A 26354-nucleotide genomic window follows, 5' to 3' on the forward strand; every position below is an offset into this window, starting at 1 on the left:
ACTAGTCTGTAAAACATACAATTTTCTATAAAAAATAAATTATACACAAAGTTTTCTAAAAAACGTTTCTATAGATAAAACTGTTATACACAAAATTATTTAGAGAAATAAATCTGTTTTATGAAAATTCTTTTCTTTAGTAGAAGTGTCATATAAAATATTGTCAATAGAAAATATACTGTTATACACAAATTTTCTATAAGAAAACGTTAAAAAAACATTTGTCTATAGAATAAAGTTTAATACAAATTTGTTTCTAATAAAACCACTTATACACACACATTTTTCTAAAAAAGAAACATACTTTTCTATAGATAAAACATTTAAACACATTCTTTTATAGAAAAACTGTTATACACAACTTTTCCTAAAGATAGCAGTTATACACATTCTTTTAGAAAAAACTCTTATACACAACTTTATCCAAAGATAGCAGTTGTATACATTTTTTGTAGAAAAAACTGTTATACACAACTTTCCCAAAGAAAAGATCTTTGAAAAAACTGTTATAAACAATTTGTTGCTTAGAAAAACCTGCTAAAAACTAATTTATCTTTAAAAATAACGGTTATACACGAATTTTTTATAATAGAAACTATAGTAAACAATTTGTGCCCATAGAGAAAACTGTTATACTCAATCTTTTTATGGATAAAAAACTGTAATACTAAAGTTTTTCTATAAAAAAACTTTGCAATAAAGGTTATTCCAGCAAAAGTTTTTTATAAAACTGTTATACACAACTTTTTCTATAAAAAAATATTGTTTGTAACTATAGTTCTGTAGTAACTGTTATACACATTATTATACACAAGTACGCCCAGAAAAAAAAAAACTTCCAAAGAAGCAAAAAAGAAGTAGAATTTACTCCATGGAAGTACTGAAAATGACCTGAAGAAGTGATGATTTTAACACAGGCTTGTCATAGGAGGGATGTTCTTATAAAATGATTCCAAATTCACTACTTCCGAAGTTATTCTTAAGAAGTCATTTTGATGTTCTTTTTTGGAAGTTATTGCTTCTTTGGAAGTCAATAAACACCACTTTCTCAGAAGGTAAACAAATTAACTTACTGTTACTTTTCAAGTGACAGGTAAAATAATGTATTTTTTTGCTCTTTTAACACTTGTTTACTTTTTCCGAACGTTCACTTTTGTGCTTAACTGTATGCCAAAACATTCCAACAGTGAAAAGCTTTTGTAATTTAAAATTCTGTAATAACAAAACTGTAAATAATAAATTTTTATAGAAAATATAAAATGTACACAAAAATATTATAACACATGACCATGGACAACACCCAGTTAGAAAAAAATCACTTTGTCATGTTTTACATGTCCAGTCACTTGGTTGTTTTCACATTTTTTTTTATTGTTGTGTTAATAAAATATTAAATCCTTTTATTATTTTAATGCAAAGTTATGTAGCTTTTTTATCTTTTTTTTTGCAAATAAATTTATGCAAAAATTCTTTGTTAGACTTAAACAAACGATTGGCAAGTGTTCAATAAAAGTTAATATTTACTTAAAAAGGAAAATTATTTGAGTAGAATATTTTTGAATATATAAAAAAAGTTTGATAAAAAAACTTAAAGTTAAGTTAACATTTAATAATGCAAACCGCAAAGAAACCTTGACTATGGGTATAATAGTCGCACTGTAAAAGATTTGAAAAATTTTTTAAGACAAATTTAATAATTTTGTAATTTTTATCTTACACAAATATTAGTGTAAATATTTTGTTGTAAATAGTTTAAGATTTATGTCAAATCATGAAAATATTCCATATTATCATAAATAACAATCTAATGAGACAAAATTTTCCTTTTTAAAAACATTTTCCCAAAAAAATAAAGATTCTTAAATACAAAAAAAAAAAAAAAAAAACAATCTTAAACTTCCTACACTTAAAATGTTTTCACCCATGACTTATAACGACAGACAACATTAATTTGTCATTTTTGTTGTCTACACCGAAAAACTAAAAAGAACCAAAAGGCAAAAGCGTCAGTCAGTTTTATTCATATATAATTGTATACCCCACAGTAAAAATGCGGGAACACTACACATGTTTCCTTAAATCAAGCAAATCATCATCATCAACTTCATATAAGTTTTACCCTGATGATGTATGTTAGTTGTATTGCACAAAAAAAATGCAAGAAAAAAACGACGGACCACCTCCGCAGAGCCGGAAAAGCAGACATTGTTTCTTTTTTAAGCAAAAGCAAAAAAAAAAAAATATGGAAAAACACTTATAATTTCTTAAACAAATTGCATACAAGTCAACAGAAATTTGTCACAAAATCTTGGAAAAAAAATAAAATAAAATACAAAAAATATGACGTTAAAGTAATCGTTGAAATAGGAACTGAAATGTTAAATGTGTGTTTGTTTTTTATTTTTTTGATAAAATCTTATTTAAACAAAAAATGTTTTCTTAATTTCTTTGCTCATTAAATACAAAAACGAAATTGCGACATATTTGTGTCTGGGCGTCAGTCACCAGCTAGTGGCAAATCAAAATGAGAATATTTTTTATAGGGAGAGTGGCAGAGAGAGAGAGAGAGAAGGGGAAGGAAAGCTAAGAGTTGGCAAAGGATATGTTAGGAACCCCCTTTAATATATAAAGCAGAACTGTTAAAAACTATTATACCTAAATTTTCTTATAGAAAAAACTCTTATACAAAAAAATGTTATACAGAATATTTCTATAGATAAACTGTTTTATATAATTTCTTAAAAGGCAAGCTTTTATACACATATTTTCTATAAAAAAAACTGTTTTACACAATTTTTGCTATAGAAAGAGAAATATTAATAAATTTTTTTCTATGGAAAAAGAACATATGTTTCTTAAGAAAAAAGTTGTATATAAAGCAGAAAAACTATTATACAAATGTTTTGCTATAGAAGAAACTGCCATTTTTTTTATAGAAGAAAAGTATGTACAAACGTTTTAGAGAAAAGACTTTTATAAAAAAATGTTTATACATAAGATGCTCCTTTATATACATAAATAATACATGATTTTTTCTAATAGAGTATACTGCTGTACACTAAATTAACTGTAGAAAAAATTGTCATACACAAATATTTCTATAGAAAGAACTATTATAAACATTTTTCTAAAGAAAAACAAAGAAATAATTTTTAAACTATTTTCTATGGAAAAAGCACACATCTGTGCTTTTCAAAATGACAAAAATGTTATTAAAAAATTTTTCTATAGAAAAACTGTTATACACAAATTTTTCTACAAAACAAAAACTGTTATAATTAAATTTTCTTTCGAAAACCCGATATTGGTTGTATGTTAAGTTTAAAAATCATTTAATAAAGAGCAATATAGATATTTTTCCCCAGCTTAACCTTCCCCATTTTCCTTTATCCTGTAGCTACTCACTCCATTTGACAGTGTCATATTTGTTGAGTAAACAAATACAAATGTCAAAAATAATTTGTCATTCTTTTTTCATTTTTTTTTATATCTTTCATTTAATGAAAAACACAATATTTCTCAATGTGAATATATGACATTTTTCCATTTTTATTTAAATTTTTCAAAGTTGCACAAGTACTCTCTTGCATATTCATGTATAGGTATTGCTACAGTGTATGAACAAAAAAAATATATATAACCCGGCGAGATCTTTAATCATTTTTGAAATGTTTTTGAAAAATTGTATATAATTTTTTTTGTTGTAGTAGGATTTTGCATACAAAACAAATGTTTTGAATTGTAGTAGACGAGAGACTTTTTTCTCTACTAACATTGAATGATGTGTGACATGAAAGTGTTGAAATTATTGTTTTAAATGGTTTTAATTTTTTTTAAACAATTCGTTTTTTGTAGTTATATTTGTAATATGTTGTATAGTGTGGCTGTTTACACCCTTTTGTGCTGCTGTCATAAACTTGTAAAAAATGTAGTGAGTTCTAACTGTCCCTGCCAGGGTCCTGTGTATATGTTCTAACTTTATGTATTTATGATGATGATTATGATATTTTAGAGTCTGTTTATAAAAACCAGCCATGCGTGCTTTTTTAAAAACTCTTAAAAAATATATATAATATAAAAAAAAAACAAAATTACTATTATTAAATAAAAATGACATTTAAACATGAAACTTGACATTATGTTTTTAATGTGTGTGTGTTTTAGTTAAACAATTTTTGAATACCCAGACCAAAAAATGAAACACTTATACATACATACATGTATAATATAAAAAGCACCTGCAATAGTGTAATGTCACTATAAATGTCATTTAAATGTAACATGAGCATAGCAGCATTAAATTTGCAGTGAACGGCATAAAGAGAACAGAAACACACACAGTTTGCTTCCATCTTGTTTAACACTTTAACACATGACTTTCTTTAAATCTAATATAACGGTTAATATGTTGAGGCTTTGAATGACGATCAATGCTTTCAAGCATATTCAAATATTGTACGACATACATCGGCTAAAAATTTTTGTTGTAATGAGACAATTTGGAACATTAGTTAAGTGTCTCAAACATTCCATACAAACCTGTAAATATCTCGAGATACTCTATATATATATAAATGTTATGTTGAAATGAGTTGTTTTTTCTTATATTAACAAAAGTATTGTTAACAATAAAATATATGTGTATATGACTATATAGTAGAATTTTTGCTTTATGTAATAATGTGTATTTTTTTCCTCTAACTTGTTTCCTACAATTACCAACTATATGAATAAAAAGGTATTTCTGTCTGTCCCAACGACCTTCCTGGCAATTTTATACTCCTAAGTGTAGGTCTAATAGTGTAAAGAGTTTAATGGTAACATATAACTGTATGACTGAGAAAATATAAAAACACACACAAATTTTTGTAGGTGGTTCCATATACACATACATACATTTCGTATGATTAATGTTTCATAATGGCCATACATTACAAAAACTATCCATACATACAAACACTCTAAACTACTAACTAATAGAATGACATTAGACATTAGGCATTGGTGCTCGTATTCAGTACATACTTTTTTTTTTGTCTAAAACATAAAAGACATTAACTAATGTTTTTTCTTTTTTTTCTCGAGAACTTCAACGAGCAAACAAAACATAACACATTATTTTATTCAATTTACCAAAAAGTCAAAAGGTATAATTTATGAAAAATACCATTTACGACTTACTACATATGTATTTTTTTCGTATTTTTTTTTTTGGTTTAGACATAGTCTATAGTTCCAAACTCATGCTCATTTAGCAAATAAGTAACATTTATTTCAAATTCTATTTTTTTCCTCTGTGTAATCAAAAAAGGTGTATATTTGATAAATGAAATTGAAATTTTTGTTTTTATAATAAATGTATTTGAGTTACTAAATATTTGAACATAATACAATTCCAAGTAATTTTTCAATTGTTGTTTATTACAAAACTGTTGAAATGTATGTTGTGTAAAAGAGGGAGGTAGACGTGATCATAATGGTCAAACTTTAAGAGTAAAGCGTATTTAAGACAATATAATTTTAAATTACTTTTAGTCTTTGTTGTGGCCTATAGACTAGACTATAGCCTAAAATATAGACTAAACTTTAGACTGAACTATAAAATAAAATAGATTACAGAGTTGAAAAGACAATATACTAAACTATAGATTAAACTAAAGACTAGACTATATACTATAATATAGATGAGACTATTTATTGCCCTATAGACTAGATAAAAGACTAGACTATAGAGTAGACTAGAGACTATACTATAAACTTGACTATTGACTAGACTAGAGACTAAACTATAGACTAGACTATAGATAGGATATAGACTAGACTATAGACTAGACTATAGACTAGACTATAGACTAGACTATAGACTAGACTATAGACTAGACTATAGACTAGACTATAGACTAGACTATAGACTAGACTATAGACTAGACTATAGACTAGACTATAGACTAGACTATAGACTAGACTATAGACTAGACTATAGACTAGACTATAGACTAGACTATAGACTAGACTTTAGATAGACTATAGACTAGACTATAGACTAGACTATAGACTAGACTACAGAATAGACTATAGACTACACTATAGACTAGACTATAGACTAAGTATATATTTGACTTTAGACTAATTTAATTTTGAAAATGACAAGCTTTTACAATTACAACATTATCTATCTTGAATAATTTCCGCCTGAGGAAATAAAATGAATTAAAACCAAATCACATTAACTAAAAAATAAAATGAAAAACACAATAATCAATTGCAAATTAACTCAAATTCGAAAAATAAAAACAATACAATAAAAAATGATAAACAAAATTATAATAAAATTAAATTCGTTTCAATTAAGTTGGCTAAGAAAAGGAAATAAGCTTTTTAGAAGTCAGAGGTTATGGTTGCTAAGCATAGCTTCCCCCTTTTTTTATGTTGTACTACATATATATAAAAATAAATTAATTTTTAATTAACCTTTGCTAATTTAGAAATAATGATATAAACAACAGCTACAAGACAAAACGTATAACAACAAAAAAGGGTTAAATTTAAACAAAAAACATACACACATAAAACCCTAAATAATTAAATTACGCTTTATTAAATCTGTTGTTGTAAAAGCCTAAAGAAAAAAGGCCACCAGGCCTCAAACCCATTAAACAGCAACAACAAGTGCAACTGTAACAAATTTTTATATTACTTTAAACACCTAATCATTACAAACAGTCCGGCAGACAAAAAACAAAAAAAGACAAAAAGTATGATCCCTAAAGTTTTTGGTGGGAAAAAATATAACATAAATTCTTGTTTTTTTTTTTTTTTTGGAAAAATCCTCCAGCAAATGTGTTGGAATATACATATATATTTTTCTCTTTTTGGAATAAAGTAACAACCCAAAATGTACTGCATGATTAACTGGGCGTAAAACTCGTGCCTCAATAAAAATAACAACAACATAAAAATGGTGAATGAATAAAAAAAATGTATATATCGAGTCAAAATAAATGCTATAAACTTTGCATGCCGCTATATAATTAATAACGGTAATATATTTTGCATATGCTTTAAAAGATATAATATGTGTGAGTGCGTGCGTTTGGCGGTGGGCTCCCTCAAAGTAATACAATACAGAAATCCAAAAAAAGTAACATTTTGGGACCCTCAACTAACTAACTGACTGTCGGCGACAGGACTGAAAGTGAGTGTTATCATTAAGGGAGTAAATAGATAAAATTAGGGTTGTGTTTCAGAATTCACAGAAAACTAACTCGGAAGTAACTCTTGAAATTTAAGTGAAAAAGTGAAATGAAATTTTGTTGTATCTAGTTTTTATACACAAAAAGTTATTTGATAAACATACAGCAACATATAGCTGGATCTCTATCCCTATTGATACCGGAACTGATTAAGCAATATCCGTCTGTCAGTCTGTATTTTTGTTGAAATCAATTTTATGAAGATCTTAGATATATTCGGGATTCATATCGTAAATAATTCTATTAGACGTGTTGTTGTTTTCTTTTTATTATACACACATACATATATATGTACACTATTCGCCCCAACCAAATATACCAAATAATTGCAGTCCTTAATAGTTCTGCAACAGAAATACAGTTTAAGCCAGAATTTCTGTCCCCCCTAAAAACGTTAAGTGCTGCCAATATAAAAGCCAACACACAACTCTTTTTTACTCATAAATTATTTTTGATTCCTGCTTAACTCCCAAACAAAAAAAAACTATACAAACCCTTAGGCAAATTGTAAATATACACAAAACATGAACAAAAGACGAAAAAGCGGCAAAAAAGAGTGAAACCAGAAATCCGGTTAAAAATTTTGTGGTATTAATTTTTGATGGTAAAGTTGTGGTTGTTAATATTTTTTCTAACACACAAAAAGTTTGTACCTTCCCACAAAAAAAGGACCAAAAACTTATGACACAAATAAAACCACAAATTATAATAAAAATGATACATGATACAAAGATAAATAAATACGAAAAAATAAGGTAGAAAATATTAACCTTGAATATTAAAAGAAATAAATAAATATTTGAAAAAGAAAAAATGTAGCAAAAGAGTAAAAAATACGTTAAAGTTAAATAGTTTGAAAAATGTCTTTAAATGACGCCCAAGAAAAAAGATCCTTATCAAAGTCAAGTTAAATTGAGCGAATGTTTCTGTTTGATGAATTAACAATCACTTTAGAGGCAATACTTAATTGAAATTAGGAGAACGAGGGACGACTGATTATGGCACAATTTCAGTAGAACTTAATAAATTATTACCGCAATTAAGTAAACTCAAAGAAAATTTATTGTTAAGGAATTGTCCTAAATACAAGGATATTTTTTGAACAATTTTCTACAATTTTACCATAAATAAGAAATATTTAAATAAAATTTCAATCCTTTTAAAAAATTCTTTATTCTAAGTTTTTTAAACATTTTTTTTAACCTTTCTCAACCTTTGCTTAGCTTAGTGTTGAAAATTATAAATTACACAATTACGAGAAAATGTATCTGTAACTAATATATAAACAAACTAAATTTTGTAATTTGTAAGCGTTAAAATATTTCGTATGTTTGTATAAAAATTTCAAAAAATATTATAAATTGTCTTAAATTTGTGTTTTAAACACTTTAGCAATGGTTGTAAGACATGCTAAATAAACATTTACAAATTTGCCATGCAACACAAACTATACAACAATACTCTGCTCTCATATGTGTAGGCTGTTCTTTACTAATAATGCCACACGAAAAAAAAAAAACAAAACTGAAAAAAAATATTAAAACTTTAAGTGTCATGGATACACATCAGCAAATGCGTACACTGAAAATAAAATAGATTTATTTTACAATAATTTGATGTTAATTAAATAAATTTTTTATTTGCACGAAATAGAGACAATTGTTGTTCATACGTAGATAAAGCAGACATCGGCGTAGAGCTCAGTAAATGAGTTTTAAGGTTGCTTGCGTACGTGTGAAAATGAAACAACTCTTTTTCTCTGTGTACTTTTTTCAAATCGTTTGTAGTATTTTTTTAAAAAGGAATTTAGTACATAAATAAATCATAAATTATAAAACAATGTAAAACTTTTTTCTGTGCTTTTAAACAAAGAAATAAAATAAACTTTTGAACATAAATTATAAGAAGGAAACAAATAGGAAAAATACAACACTACTAAATTACAAATCATTTGTTTAAATTGTTGCAGAATTATGTATATATTTGTAAATGCAACTTTTTTTGTTGTTAGTTTGCATTAATAGTAATTTTAACTTAGTTCAGTTCTAGTTCAGTTCTAGTTCGGTTCTAGTTCAGTTCTAGTTCAGTTCTAGTTCACTTCTAGTTCAGTTCTAGTTCAGTTCTAGTTCAGTTCAGTTCTAGTTCAGTTCTAGTTCAGTTCTGGTCAGTTCTAGTTCAGTTCTAGTTCAGTTCACTTCAGTTCTAGTTCAGTTCTAGTTCAGTTCTAGTTCAGATCTAGTTCAGTTCTAGTTCAGTTCTAGTTCAGTTCTTTTTCAGTTCTAGTTCAGTTCTAGTTCAGTTCTAGTTCAGTTCTAGTTCAGTTCTAGTTCAGTTCTTTTTCAGTTCTAGTTTAGTTCTAGTTCAGTTCTAGTTCAGTTCTTGTTCAGTTCTAGTTCAGTTCTAGTTCAGTTCTAGTTCAGTTCTAGTTCAGTTCTAGTTCAGTTCTAGTTCAGTTCTAGTTCAGTTCTAGTTCAGTTCTAGTTCAGTTCCAATTCAGTTTTAGTTTAGTTTATAATCTACAACTAAAATCTATTTTAAATCAAAACTATTATTAGAAAAAATGATTTCCTCTGCTTTATAGTGGGGTGTTTATTGTACTAATCCTTTTATTTAGAATAGCATTTTTATAAATCAAAATTTTCATTTAAAGGACTAAGTACTATGTAAACAAAAAATACACCTCTAATACCCAATAGGGCGTTACTTCTTATTTAAAACTAAAGTTTTTTCATTCATCTTCTCATTAACTTGGCTAAGAGTTTTTATATGACCATAAAAATCATAAATCTTAAAGCCTTTAAAAATACATCACAAAATTTTATGTTGTAATCTTTTACATTTTTGTCACTTTATGTATGTATGTATTTCTTGGTTGTATTGTATTAATCAGTTTAAAATGTATTCACATGAAATGTATGTTAAATATAACAGCATTAAAAATGCTCGTACTTCTTTGCTGCGTAGAAAGAACATTGGTGGCGCCACCAAATGTAATTTATGACACTTTTTTTTGTTTACTCTCGCCAAGAAAAACACAACAACATCATGTTCAACGTGTTCAAGTGTTGGGTTTTATGACACCAACCTACAAAACTTTAAATATACACTCTTTTACAAATTTTTGCTATGCATATATTTAATAATTGTTTTTTTTTTAATGTTAATTTTTTCCTTAAAGGTAAACTCAGTGTTTTTTTCGCCGCACTTAAAGGAAAGTAGGATTTTTTTTTGTTGCTTTTCTTTAAAATAATTAATAGGAAATTCGTTTATTATAAAGCCAAATTACTTATTTGTAAAAATTTTGCAACTAGAACCAATCCATAATTAAAAAACCCAGTCACCGGATTAATTTTTTTTAAATTTTCCTCCATTTACTAATTAATATTTATACATATGAAATTCGGAAATGTTTTATATACTTTCTGCGGGAAATATTAAGAAATTTTTCATAATATCTCAATTTTATTTTTAATTTTGATGAAGATTTTGTGTGGTGATTCTGTATAATCAGACGAAAAGTTCTCATTTATGGGAGTTTCGATTTAAAAGAAATGTAAAAAAGAAGTTGAATTTATTCCATGGAAGTGCTGATAGAGGCCTGAAAATGTAATGATTTTAACACAGAACTGTTATAGGTGGGATGTACTTGTTTTTTTATTCCAAATTCACTACATCTGAAGTCATTCATAGGAGGTAAATTTAATGCTTTTTTTGAGGATTTCAAGAAGTGATTCTTTTTGCTTCTTAAGAAGTCAATAAACACCACTTTCACAGAAGAAAGCGGTGATAAATGTAGTTCTTTTTGAAGTACTTTTTTTTTGTATATTTTAGCCTAAAAGAGAACATAAAGCATTACACCCTATAAGCCTGCCGGGTATAATTGTTGTATGTTGAAACCATTAAGCCACAGCGTATGACTAATTACTTTTATGATTATGATTATTTTATACATATTATTCTTATTATAATTAAGCATATTTTTATTATTTTATTAGAGTCTCTTATTATTAAATATAAACATAGGAAAAATTACTCATAAACAATTTTGTATGAAAATATTTTCCTAGAAATTAATTTATACGTGTGTTATTGTTATTATTTAATTTTAATACTAATAATGAATTTAATGAATTTTCATTTATAATAATGTATATAAAATTACATACTTTCAGTTTAGCTTGTTCATGCATGTCTGTGTTAATTTTTATTTTTTTTATTTTTTTTTTTGTTAATAATAAAACAAAATAAAATCATATTAAATTGTTATATTTAATTACAGATTTTTATACACACCATCAAAAAAGATGGGGGTATATTGATTTTGTCATTCCGTTTGTAACACATCGAAATATTGGCCATAGACCCACAAAAGTATATAAATTCATAGACCCATAAAAGTATATAAATTCTAAAACGATCTAGACATGTCTGTCCGTCCGTCCGTCTGTCTGTTGAAAGCACGATAGAGTCCGAATGGAAAGGGCTAGAGGGTTAAAATTTACACAAATATTCTGTCTACCAAATTTTATGAGGATCGACCCATAATTGATCCTACCTTTCTACATATATAAGGTTCCCTTCAGAAAATTACTTTAACACTTATAACTGGCCTAAAAATACGAGTATATAGATGAAATTCGACGTAAGTAAGTTTCATTCGAGTCAAACGAGGTTTGATGGTGGGTATATAAGATCCGACATAGCCGAATATAACACTTTTACTTGTTATTGTATGTATTATAAAAGTTTTTGTATATTAAGTAAAAGTAGTTTTTTTGTTTTAAAAAAATTATGATAAAAAGGCCTTATTAGACAATATGCACTAGGAAACTTAAAGTTTTATTTAATTAATTGTCACTTCTTATTTGATATTAAAAAAATTCCTTTTAACCTCTTTTTCCTGGTAACCATTCAAATAGCCAAACATCTGACAATAACAAACTATCATCCACGAAAAAATTCCCTTTTCAACAAAAATATAAAATTTGTTTAAAAATTAGTTACAATTTAGTACGAACGATTTTTTTGCAAAATTTTTACAACCACTTCTGTAATTTTCTATAAAAAAAAACAATTTTTTTACAAAAAAAAAAAAAAACAACAAAATTTTTTTCAAAATTTACACCATGTTTTTAAATAAAAAGGATGTTGTTTACATGTGTGTGTATGAGAGAGAATATAAAATCGTTATTTTGGTTCTGTTTACAAAATTTTTTTGCTAACATACTGTGTAAAGGTATACAAATTAGGATGAAGGGTGGGCGAAAAGAGAGAGTATGTGTGTTTTAGTGTAAATGTATGTTTTTATGTGAAAACTTACCTGTGTATAATGTGTGAAACCACAAAAGTGTTGTTGTTTAAACTAGTTTGAATTTGTTTTTTTTTTTGGCTTTTATTTTTTGTTGCTTTTTATTCCAACATAATGTAAGAGTTGGGTATGTGTGTATGTATTTGTAATAGAGTAACTAAATTTGTATATAATACCATCAAGGACTCTGTATTACAGCATAAAAGCTAAACACAATTACTGCCGCAAAAATATATAAAATTAAAGAGAGAATAAAATTGTTAAAAGTAACAGTGGCAAACAAAATTAAGATAATAAATTAAATAAAATTTATATAAATATTAAAAATGTCTTTAATAAGTTTTAACAGGTTCCTTAAGAAATAGAAACATTTTAAAGAATTTTTTAATCATTTTAAAAATTTAAAAAAAAAAGATATTTGTAAACATTTGTAAAAACTTTTTTAAAAATTTTCAAATTAATAAGTTTTTTAAGCATTTTACGTATAAATTTATAAATTTTGGAAAATATTTTGTTACTTTAGTTTTTATTCTCCACAGTTATAAACACATTTTATTATGTATAAAAAATATCCTACACATGTTTAACAAACATTTGCTTTTTTCGAATTTAACATGTGTGTGTGTGTGTATGTGTTTTGGTGTTTAAAAGTGTGATATGGGTTTGAAAACCATAATGTTATTAAATATTAAAATGGTAAAATGAAAAATTCTAATTCACTATATTTTAGTTAAAAATTAAATTTAAATGTTTAACGTTTTCTTTTCATGCAAATAAATAAAATGCATTTAATTATTTACAGCAAGGAAATTTAAATTGTTTTAGTAGTTTATCAGAAATTTAATATTTAATGGTATTTAAGGACAAAATATTTTAGATTGTAGAGTATAAATTTTAGAGACTATATTCTATAAAATCCAGGGTCTATGGAAGATATAAATTCTATAGTAATGAATACTGAGATCAAGAGATGCTCTATACAAATCTGTGAATATAGAGTATATAGTCTATAGTCTATGGACTATCCCCCCCGAGGCATATTACCTTGATGAAAGACCTGATCTTGGTGTTATTGCAATCCCGGGGAAATAGGTGCTATCAGTTCCTCTAATATTCCTAGCTTATAAACTGATCATTTTAATCTTCGGGAATTCCTTGGAATGATTTGATATAAAGTCGAACCAGATTGCTTAATAATCTGGTACTATGGGAGGCCTCCCATAGTACCAGATTATTAAGCAATCTGGTTCGACTTTATATCAAATGGTCAATTGGTTGAGGTTCTTTCGGGATCCACGTAGTAGCCCAATTTCGCGGAAAGAGTTAGTTGCGGAATAAAAACTGATGCACTTTAAAGTCTATATTTCGGGATAAGTTCGACGCTGTTATCTAATGACAACAGATACCACACAGAGGAGTGACTGTGAGACTAAGTGTTGAAAATGTGTTGGTGTTAAATGTATGTATATAATAAAGGATAAAGCGGGTATAGGGGTCTTGCCAGTCCATATGCCAAGAATGCGTGTGTCGGATGTTGTTCTCCATGAGTATATCATATGAATGAAAGGTGTACAGGGTTGAAAGAAGATATCTTATATAAGTGATACCATTGAATTTTTCTCCAGTATACAGATATTTTCAGACAAAACTATGTTTATACCAGATTTCCCTCTCTCTCTCTCTGTTCTCTCTGTGAGTAAGAACAAATTCTTTGGTTTATTGATAGATTCGTACCTCGGTCTACCGGTTACTTCTCTTGGTGCAATTGTCGAATCAACAGAGGATATCTTATCTGAGTGATTTTAAACAAAAACTATGTTTTGGCATCTCGGAAAGCTCAAGCACTAGAGCAAAATGCACGTATACTGGACCGGAAATTTCGTATACGTAAATTGCCACCACCGTGTAAAAAGCACAATGGGACGGTTGTGAGGCGTTACAGAAGCTCACCTAGTGGTTAAATAAGGCCAATAGGGCTGGTGTTTAAAAAACCATTATTTTTAGTTTTTGGAATTTTATTTTTACTTTTTGTAAATACTTTTGATACTAGCTATATACAAGTTAAAGAAAGATTATCATTTTTTGCCGATTTTTATAGGAAAATACAAAAATCTAATAAGTAAAAAATTTCAAAACATCTTCAAAAAACTATGAATTATTCATTAATACTACAAACATATTTTCTTTAGAAATTATTAAAAAAAAATTTGTTAGTTGTCATAAAAATTCCTATACGACTTGTAGTTTTTATAAAAAAAATCCAGCTGTTTTTTAAATCATTTGCCTGTTGACAGTTTTGTCATTTATATACTTCGGAATATGCATATGTATGCGTATATGTATGTCAAAATATTTTTTGTAGAAATTTAAAATAATTCTTTTTTTATTTATATAAATTATTGTTTGATTTATTTAAGGTTGTATATATTTTTTTTGTTTGTTAACAATATGTAGACATTTAATAACAATTTATTATAATTTAGATCAATCAAAATATATGTTAGTATAAAGCAACAATAAAGCTTTTATATTTTTTTATTAAACATAATTAGAGAACAAAAAAAGTATTTTTAGGAAGGTTTTGTAATTTGCTCTAAATAAAATTGTCTATAGAGAACAAATGTAATATTTGTTGTTCTTTTTTTCATATGAACTACAAAACATGATAGACAATTTATTGTAATAATTACAAATGTTTATTATTGTTAAATAAGAAATTAAGAAAATTTTAAGATTTGGGGGAATTTAAGAAGTTAATTTTAAAAATCTCAATTATAGTTCGATTTACATAAAGGAATTATAATGTTTTGAGTAATATTATGTGAACTGCAGTCTTAAATTTAGTTGTCTCAATCATATTATATGACAGCAAGCAAATATTTGATTATCTCAAAATATTTGTCATAATTTGGGTATTAAATAGTGTATTTAGTATTTAAGAAATGTTTCTTTAAATATTTCAAAATTTTCCTAATAAAATTCAAATTTTCTGAAATTCTTTTAATATTATGTATAAAATTTTTAATAAAACTTAAAAAATATTTTTATTTCTTTTCCTTTCAGCTTTTACTTATCAACATAAAACAACAAATTATTATTTACTAATATCAACAAAAGGTAAGTCTCTTTATAAGAATCATAAAAATAAACATAAATTTACATATTTATTACAAACAAATCTAATAATTATAATGATTAATTTTAAACGTGAAATGTCAAAATCTAACCTTGAACAAATGCTTAAGCTATATGTACAAGTCTTTCACTTTTGTATAAATATTTTTTTTGCTCGAATATTGAAAAAAAAATCCATTAAAATATAAAAGTAAAGTTCCTAAACAAAAAAAAACAACAAATTGGTTGACATCATCAATTATTCAATAAGATACAACAACAAAAAGCATATAGTCACAAAGTAAAACAATTATTAAAAAAATAAAATTTATTGCAAAAATTTCTTAGAAATACTTGCTTAACAAATCATAAATAATCTCAGACCTTAAAGCAAAAAAAAATTTAAAAAATAATATCCTTGTATCAATATGTATAAAAATTTCATAAAATTTATGGAATTTCTTAAGCAAATGTCACTTTATTTTTTTAATATTAAAAAGCCTAACACTCCTCCTACAAAGAAGCAAGAAAGAGAAATATCAAATATTTTAGATAAGTTTCTTTTTTTTTCTTCCAAACTGTGTAATGCTTCATTTCATTTAAATTCATTAAATACGCGTGTGAATATAAATTTCCATTAATTCATTTCATTATTACTATTATAGCTGTCGATACATTGTGGATGATGACGATGAGCATTTTCAGTTGTTATAAGCGTTTTTTTTTTGTAATTTTATTCCCCCTCTTTTTGGATTTGCAAATCAATGATGATTATAAATGATGTTTTTCGGTTTTTCATACACAAAAAGACACTCTAATGTTGCATGTTGTATGACAATTGCCAATTGTAGTATAAATTTTATTGTGTTACCCTTAATGTAAGGCGAATTTGTTTTGTTTGTACTACATACATACATAGTCTTGCAACATCTATTCAATTTAATACATTTATTTTATACACATTCAATATATTCAATTAGTGGTGATGAGTGAAAATTTTCACATGTTATTTTTTTCTTTATTTTTGTTGTTTGTATTGTACTATTTGCCATTTTTGTCTATTTGATATAATGACAATATTAAAATGAATATATACATATAACGATTTGTATTAGTGGATGGGGGTTAAAGTAATTTCTTTTTTGACTTGACATAAATAATAATTGGGGTGTCAAATTACATTATGGAGCGTTAAGTGTTATGTAAAGAAGAAAAATGTTTAAATGTGTAAATGAGTTTTTTTTTTTGGATTTATTGAAAAAATTTTGCAATTTATATCACTTGAAGTTTTTAGCTAAAGATGTCTTTTGAAGGAAAAAAAAAAACTATAGAAACTTGGCGCCCAATTGTGCTTTTTATATGCGAACAGGTGGCAATTTCTGTCCAGTTTACGTATACTTTGCTTAAGTAGATACGCTATCTAATCTGTGATCATTGCAGCAGTGTTGCTAAACTTTTGAGATGAAAAAACATCATTTCCGTTTAAAACCACACAGATCGGCAACATCACCTAGAGACGTAACCGTTAGACCGAAGAACGTATCCATCAAAGTAGTAGCCAAAGACTTTAGGGTGGAAGTACACAACACGCGTTGAGGCGGCAACGCGTTTTATGCTTTTCAAACTTTTCGAGTTTTACATGCTGCATGTTACACGCGTCATTTAAACTATTACTGTTTTAAAAATCAAAATTTAAAGTTTTTGTATATTTTTAAAATTTTTCTTTCATTGTTAATGAAATTTATTTAATTTTAGTTTATTCTTATTCTACACATAAAAAATACAACCCTGATCAGCTGCCGACGCGTCAAAAGTTGAAAGTTGTTGAACTTTTCGCGGCAGACGCGTTTAAAACTACAGTGTGTAACTTGTTAAATGAAAATACACTAATTTAACTTTTTTTGGCTGAAGCCTATAACGCGCTGCCGCGTACAACGCTTGTTGTGTACTTTCACCTTTATTCTTACTCACAGGGAACACACTGTGATAAATCTGCACTCTTTTCACCCATTCGACATATTTATAAGAGATCAACATACGACAGACCGTGATATAAGACCCGTAAACCCCTCAGCCTGTATTATAAATATTTAACACCAACTCGTTTCCAGTGAATAGTCTCACAGTCACTACAATGGGGGTATCTGTTGCTATTCGGCAATAGAACTGAACTTATTCCTAAATATAGACTTCACCTTCCCATTTCAAATCATTCTAAAACATGTCCAAGGATGAATTGTCATCACAAGTTTAGAGGTACTGGTAGCAACTTTTATCCCCGGGATTGCAATACACCGACATGAGAGTCTTTCATCAAGGAAATATGCCCCTGCCTTCAGAAAGTCTATTGCCCGAAGAATAGCTTGATTATGGAACCAAATTATTGGAGACAAAAATGAAATTATCAATCTAAGGGTATTGCCTACCAAAAGCCCCATCATTGATGGAAATAAAATAAGAAATTGTTGTCCTGAGAGAGAAATAAGTAGCCTTAACGCCTATACAAATGGACTAGCACACCTTGAATATACTTATTTGTAAAACCCCTTAACAATAAAATTTCTAAAATTCCGACTAGGTAGATCTATTTGGTGGGAGATAAATCTCCTGTACAAACATTAGAACTTTAACATCAACCGTTTAGGCTTTGCTATAATGAATCAGTTTAGTCAGTCAGTAACGTTAGAATTTTCATAAATATATAAAGACATCTTATTACCAAGTAATGCATGACTATAATAATGACATCATCTACTATGCTTATTACCAAAATTAAAAAAAAAAAGTTTGGGTATGAAGGGAATAATTAATTTAAATCGATTGACATCATATCACACAAAGGCAAGAAGGGAAATTACATTAACCGTTTAAGGTTTTCGCGAAATCACTTTAACCCCTACCTAATAATTTAATAAATGATTTTTTTTGCTGTTACTTTCCCTAAAAGAACTACATACATTACAAAAGCATGTATAGACTTGTGTCAATTTACCCACAGCGTAACGATTTGTCATGGATTAGTGAAATGTCAACAAGAGTATGTCTCTTCGACTAACTGACTGACTGAATGTCTATCTGTTTGTATAACTGTGCAACTTTGCAAATGACGAAGACAAGGACGCATTGCCAAAAATTTAGACAATAAATAAATACAAATTTGTTTTAACGCTTGACAAGCATGCAACAATTGTATTTTATTAGGCAATTTTATTTAATAAATAAATTAAATAATTTCAATGGTTAAAGTAACTAAACAAAAAGAAGGGGATGAAAATTGAAAGTAATGAAAAACAAACAGATACAAAATTTAAAAAGAAAAGATCGATTGTTTAAATGAAAATAATCAATCATTTATAAAACACAAATTTAACCCTAATTTCGAGGTAAATTAAATATTTACATATTTTTTAAATATTTGTGTGTGTTTTTTTATTTAAAACCCCTCTTAATTTATGTTATCAACACTTTAAATATTTTCTTTTCATATACAGATATACATATGCATGTAATTTTATATATAAAAGTGTTGTTTGTGTTTTGGCTTTTTAAAAACCATTAGATTTTATATTTCTTTTGCCACAAATATAAATAATTCTAGAGCTTTTATGCAATTTATAAAAAAGAAATGTCACTAAAGTACTTACATGAAATGAGAGTGTGCGTGTGTGTTTTTATTTGTGGCATGCAACATTTTTCTTTATTTCACTATATATGTATTACACATATTGCATATTGCAGATTTTCCCTGGGGTATGAGCGACTGTATGGCATGTGTAGTATACTTTTGTTATGCTGGCAAATGCTTTTACTTTTATTCATTTGTATTTTTCTTTCTTCTTAGTTGCAACATGTCGCAACATTTTCGCATAACATTGAATTATTGTTATGTGTTCTTGTTCGTTTATAAGCCTTTTGCAAACCGAATTGTGTTGCATATTGTTGTATGACTTTTTCCCATTTTTTTTTATTTTTTTTTTGTGAATAAGTATAATACTCTTCGGTATTAAAATATGTGTATAGTGTGTTTTTCTGTTGTCATCGTTAGTTTACACATTTCTGTATAAAAATTTTTTTCTTTATAGGTTTTTTTTCTATGGGATCTAATATGATTTCGTATATTTTTTTATTTGCCCTAAAACTAGAGCAAAGTTGCAATTTACAAAAGAAGATTTGTATGTGGGCCACCATGAGTGGTTATAAAATATATTTACAAACAGATATACACACTCTCTTTCTTTATATTTTACGACAGTGGATACACATAACTATTGTGGATGATTGTGGCAATTGAGATTTATGTAAGGGAATATCTTTTATTTAAAAAAGGTTTTTTTGAAAAAAATATATCTTTATATGCAAATTTTTATTTGATGTTTAAAAGTTGTAAGGAAAGCGTTTTAAAGCCTATATAAAATACTTTGTAAAAAAAGAATACCTCGAACTTTAAAATGTATTTTTGCTGTTCAAGTTTTACAAACAAAAATAAAAAAATTGAAGAAATTAAAAAAAAAAATTAATAATTTTTTGTCCTAAATTTAAAGATTTTGAAAAAAGTGTTTTAAAAATGTACAATTATGAAAAACTAAAATATATGCACTAAAAAAGTAAAATATGCACTAAAAACTCGAAAATATGGCTCAAATATGCTACAAAAATCCAATCATCAAATTAAAATCTTATGGGTAAAAAACGCAAAAAATAAGCTTTAACAATCGATGGCAAAATTTTTAAATTGGTCTCAAACGTATAAACATCTTATCCATGAGTTCATTCGACGCACCACATGCATTTGCATATTTTGGTTTCCTAGGTCATTATAAAGACCATAGCTTCTGCTATCTTAGTCCGTAAAGAAACTTAAAATCGGTTTTGATTTAACTAAATTAAAGACTTATAATAGCTTAAATGTACAAAAAAAAATTTTTTACCCGTATCTCAAGATTTTGGAGGTGTTTGGGAAATTTCAAAAATAGATTCTTGTTCTACTCGGATCCACCTTTCACAAAAATTGTGTCACTTCCCACGCATTTCAATTTTCTTTTGTATTGTCTCGTTGTGTAATAAATGCCTGCATAAGACAACAATAATGCGACAATTTCTTTAAAAAATATCATGTGCTCCTTCATAAGCAACTGAAATTTTTTGGCATATTGTTGTCTTGTGCAGGCCTTTACTGTGTCATCTAAAAAAAAGTTCGAGTTGGGCTGATGGTTGAAAATTTATTAAAGTTCGGCTTGATCGGAAACTACCTTTTATAAAAGGAATTGATGATTGGATACGTGGTTATGCAAGTCTGTTAGTATGGTGGTCGTGGGTTTTATTCGAATCAGACATTCCGCCTGATAGACTTCTAGGTGAATAACTTTAGTTCTAACAAAACATACATTTACATTTCTAACTAACAGAATTTTTTCATATTTTATATGACTTTTTGTATTTTTTATAAATGATTTGAGATTGGTAATGAATTGCAACCATTTGAAATTTCGGAAGCAGGTTTCTATGATGTACCAATACTTAAAGATACCGAGTAAGTGGTAAAACATTTCATTACTACTGATATTTACCGACTCATTTGATATAAATCAGAATTCGTTATGGAAAATGTTTAAATGTTTATAAATTTTTAATTGTTCAATTCACAATCTGTGTTGTACGGTTGTATCGTAGTATGTCGTAATTTTTTTATTATTGATTTCATTTTGTTTCAAAAAATTGTATTTGAAAAATTTTTATGGCATACAACGATACGACATCGATTGTGAATGGTTTTCAAATATTAAAAATATTTTCAATGTTTTATTTATTTTTTCATTTTATATGATTTTCTTGAAGATTTAAACAGATTTTACGACAATTTTTTGTTTTAATTGTTCTGCAACAAATGTTTATAATCAATTTGTAAGGTTTTCATAACGGTTTTTAGATATTTGTCCAGTTTACAATGGATGTTGTACGGTTGTATTGTAGTATGCCTTAATTTTTATTTTTGTTTAAAGAAAAATTTATTTGAAAATTTATTATGACTTACAACGATACGACATCGATTGTGAATTGAACAATTTTTTTATATGACATATATTTAAAAAATTTTAAATATTGCAGAAAGTGTTTACATATTTAATTTTTTCAGTGTTTCGTGTGATTTTATAAGCAATGAAATGTTGCTTTGAAAGTTTATGAACATTTTGTTGATAACATTGAACATTGAGACAAATGTTTGCAATCAGTTTGTATGTTTTTTTCAACGTTAAATAGATTTTAAGATTATGTACAATGTTTGAAAAAAGTTTTAAAATTATGAATCTGATATTCTGATTTTGGTCAATCTTACAAAAATAATATTTTTTTTTTAAATTTAAACAATTTTTTTTTCAAAACTCAACTTAAATCTCAATTCAATTTTTTCACATGACTCATCATCAACCAATTTGTATACAATTTCCACTTTTTATTTAACATGTTGTGTTCTTTATTTACGTTCAAACAATTATTTTCTTAAGCTGTCATTTCATGACATGACATTTAACATTTCAATTATATTGTTGATTATATTTAATTGCAACACAGCTATCAAATTATATAATTATATACTCAACTATTCTACTACTCTATATAAATTCTCATCTTTCTTTTTTTACACCACAAGCCCCGAATGTGAAGTAGTAGTTTATTGTTTACCAACCTATGTTTGTATTTAATGTACAATTTCGGTTTAAGGGCAGGTGTTTTTGAAATGTGTCAAAAAGCAACAACAGAAACAAAATGCTACTCCTTTTCAGTTTTATAAATTGTGCTGAAAACATAAGCTAAGTCAATTTTTTTTTTGTTGTTTAGAAGTAGGTACTAGTAATTAAAGTAATATTATTTCTTTTTTATGGGTTGTTGGTACTAGAAACAATCAATCTTACAAGTCATGTTCTTGGGATTTTTATTTTAACACAAAGTTTAAAGGCCGTTTGTCTAAGAGTAACACCTACACTGACAGGAATACTTGAAAGTGTCAGAAGTTGTATACCAAATATTATTTTTGGTTAAAGTTTAATTGCTTAAACAGAACTAAGAAAGAATTAAAAAATTCTCTTAAATAAATATAAAATTAGATAGAAATATGCTTTAAGCATATAAATGCCTATTTAAGCATATTTAACTTAAATTTTTAACAAATTTACTTAATATTTAAAAAATGCATTTTAACAAATTGCAAATATTGTTTTTTTATTATTTATTTAAAGTTTTATTTTTCTTTAAATTTTTGCTGTTTTAGCTAAAAACTAACAATATTTTAACAATTTCCTACTTAAATATATTTGTTAGGAAATGATATGTAAATATTTATAAAATAAATTTAAAAGGTTTTATCCAAACATATGTATGTATTTGCATGTTTGCAAATAAACAAAAAAAAAAGGCTTTTTGTCTCTACTAAATTATTAAAGTCAAAATGAAATTTGTATGCAAATGTTATTAGGTTTTTAGTAAAAGTTTCAATGCTCTTCTATAAAATACCAAATATATTTAAATAATTTCTTGTTTTATTTATTTATCCATATGTATTGGTATAATATTATAACATATACACCCACAATAAAGGAAATTTTGTGAACATTTGTATTTGTATTTAAAATAAATAATTTAAACAAAATTTCAAATTAACATTTCGGCACTTTAGTTTCTAACATTATAATCAACATAAAATGTTTGATGTACATAAATACATATATATATATATATATATATATATATATACAATCATAGTATATCTGTGGATATAACAGAAATATATAAATTGCTAAAATTTTATTTTGATTTACCCAGTTGTCATAAAGAAAAGGAGTTAAATTGGTATTTGAAGAGTTTTTTAAATTTTCTAAAAAGTTTATTACGATCTGCTACAATAATAGTCCTTTGACTACTTAGTAGTGGATAGTAAAATATATTAAAAACATTTGTTTTATAAGAAAACTTTATGAAAATTACCATAATGAATTTGTATAAATATTTAAAAAGATTTAAAGAAAATCTTTCTTATGGAAATGTTTATAAACATATTGATTATACATTACCTGTTTAAAAAAAGTGTATAACGAAATGTTGCAGATTATGTAAACATGTTGCTTAACTTGATATAAACATCATCTTTTGTAATAATTTAAATTTAAAATATTTATAAACTTTGCAATTGTTTCAAATGTTTATAAACATGTCAAATAATGCTTTGCAACATTCAGAGTTTTAGCAACATTTTGATTTAATTATAATATCTATAATTATAAGGTGACTGCGGTAGGTCGTTCCTTGCATTCTAATAAGTATCACTGCATTGAAGTCGTTGTTGCCTTTGTTAAATTCTTCATAACTAGATATGTAGGATCAGTAAACAAATTCCAGTTTAAACAGAAAAAGGTAAAATAGTAGAATGGCAGTATATTGAAAATTTCAAGGCCGGAGACGTGACATATATCTCTCGACACTGTTGGCGTGAAATATGCAATAATTTGATTAGATCCGATACGAGTTTATTTAGTTTAAAAGATTTTCATTGGGTTTGTGCTCCTTCACCAGCTTTTCTGATAAAAATCGAGCGCAAGACATGTGGTCTGAAAGACTAGAACACTTTCAAACAAACTGGCCGAAACAGAATCTTACTCACGTATTCATAAAGATATTAATCGCTTATTTAAGGCTTATTACGCATATTTTCTATACAACATTCTTACAATAAACCATCAATAACTTTATTAAGCTTTTATGAATATGGTTCTTAGTGACTAACATTAGAATAGAAAGAGATATAGAAAATTTTATAACAAATGTTCAGAATTTTTTTTTATCTTTTAGCCTACGTAAGATTGATTTTTGTCAAATTTAAAATAGTTTTAACAGGTTACTTTTAAGTTATTATTAGTCTAATGAGTTCAAAGCGACTAGCATTTAGTGAAGATCATAAGTAAACTAAATTTCCAAAAAGGCCCACTTATTGTTGATGGTTTTCTTGCAACAATGTTTATAAACATTTTTAAATTTCTATGATTTCTATAGCAGTTATCTGTTATATAAACATTTTTGGAAAAACATATCTGAATAAGAATTTTTATAGAAAATCTTCAGATAATCAAAATGACTATGATGACTTTCTAGCAACAATGTTTATAAACTCGAAATTTCCTTTTTTCTTCAGAAATTATATTTACTGGGATTTTGCCTTTTATTTGATAATATTTTCTATAGCTGTTTAAATGTGGTAATATGATGACTTAAGGATTTTCCAATGTTTAATATTATTACTAAACAAATCGTATTTTGTTTATTCATAAACATACACACACAAATACGAATATATAATATACGTATACATATGCAAATATATGAATTATACTTGTTTAGATGTTTAGATACATATTCAAATTTGTAGATACAAAGATATGAAATTTATGGTATAATCTTATTTATAGGCATTTTGATACTTAGATATTGATAGTAGCAGTAGCAGCAGTAGATGGAGTATTTGCTATCAAATAATTGAGTTGTAGTAAAATGTTTTATTTGTTAAACAATATTGCATTATTGTTGATTTACAATCATAATATTAATAATAATTTACTTTGTCTTTTAATCTTATCGATAAATTAAATTTTCTAATGAAGTGTGAACAAAAATAAAACAAATATTTTTTTGCTGACTTAAGAGGATGATAACAAAGATTTAATTAGAAATATAATAAAAATTTAGAATTTGAAAAAACACAACATTTAGGGATATTTTAAAACTGTTTAGATAAAATAGTCGAAAGTTCTCAAACACCTGCTCTTAACTTAAGAAAAACATATTTTTCTAATGTTTGTTAATATTTTGTTTTAGAAAAACCTTTAATCTTTTAAAATTGTTTATCTCTTAGGATTTGAATTTGCTTTAAACTTGCACAAGGAAAAACTAGGTTATACTAACAAATTTAAACAATTTTCATAATATTATAAAATTCATTTTCATAATAAAAAAATCTTACCCAAAAACAGAGAAAAATATCCACTGAAATAAAAAAAAAATTATAAAACTTTGTCACTTTGAGAATTAAAATACAGAGATTTAATATACATAAAATTTATCACGTAGCACCACAACAACAACAAAGACAACAATATCTGTATGTTTTTCATTTCATTTTACAAAATATATATTTTTTTTGCAACCAACTGAAAAAATAACCAAGTTAAGAAGAAAAAACAAACAACTGAAAAATAAAACTTCAAATATTTTCAGTGAAAACTTACAACATTTCCAACTCAGTATGCAGGAGGTTAACAGGTCAAAAACTCAACACACTCTTACACTTAACATTCTACGTTAATGTTATTTTGGTGTCATTCTTTTTTTCATATATTTTTTTATCCAGTTGAACACAAATGAAAACAGAAAATTTACAGATTTTTCAACTACACCAACGAACACAGTAGATTAAATCACGTCCCATGTCCAAAAAAAGTAGAAAAAATTACAATAAAATAAGAAAAACAACAAATATAGTGGAAAAATATTTTCACAAGAAATATTCAAATAAAAATACAATTCTTATAAAAACATATGTATTTGATAAAAGAAAGAAAAACAGATTTTATTATGTGTATAAAATTTTATTAAAATTCTAGAGAAATGTTTTTTTTTTATTTTATAAAAAATAG

General features: G+C 26.3%; 1 long non-coding RNA gene across 5 annotated transcripts in view; it reads left to right on the plus strand.

Moving 5' to 3' along the window:
* The window catches only part of LOC124418806, a 213723-nt gene that overhangs the window by 165792 nt on the left and 21577 nt on the right, over positions 1 to 26354 (plus strand). For all 5 annotated transcript variants that reach the window (XR_006940229.1, XR_006940228.1, XR_006940227.1 and 2 more), the window contains one exon: positions 15625 to 15678. This is a non-coding gene — a long non-coding RNA (uncharacterized LOC124418806). The remainder of the gene's footprint in view (positions 1 to 15624; positions 15679 to 26354) is intronic.

This window comes from Lucilia cuprina, chromosome 3, assembly GCF_022045245.1.
Source record: "Lucilia cuprina isolate Lc7/37 chromosome 3, ASM2204524v1, whole genome shotgun sequence".
In the NCBI taxonomy this organism is placed as follows: Eukaryota; Metazoa; Arthropoda; class Insecta; order Diptera; family Calliphoridae; genus Lucilia; species Lucilia cuprina.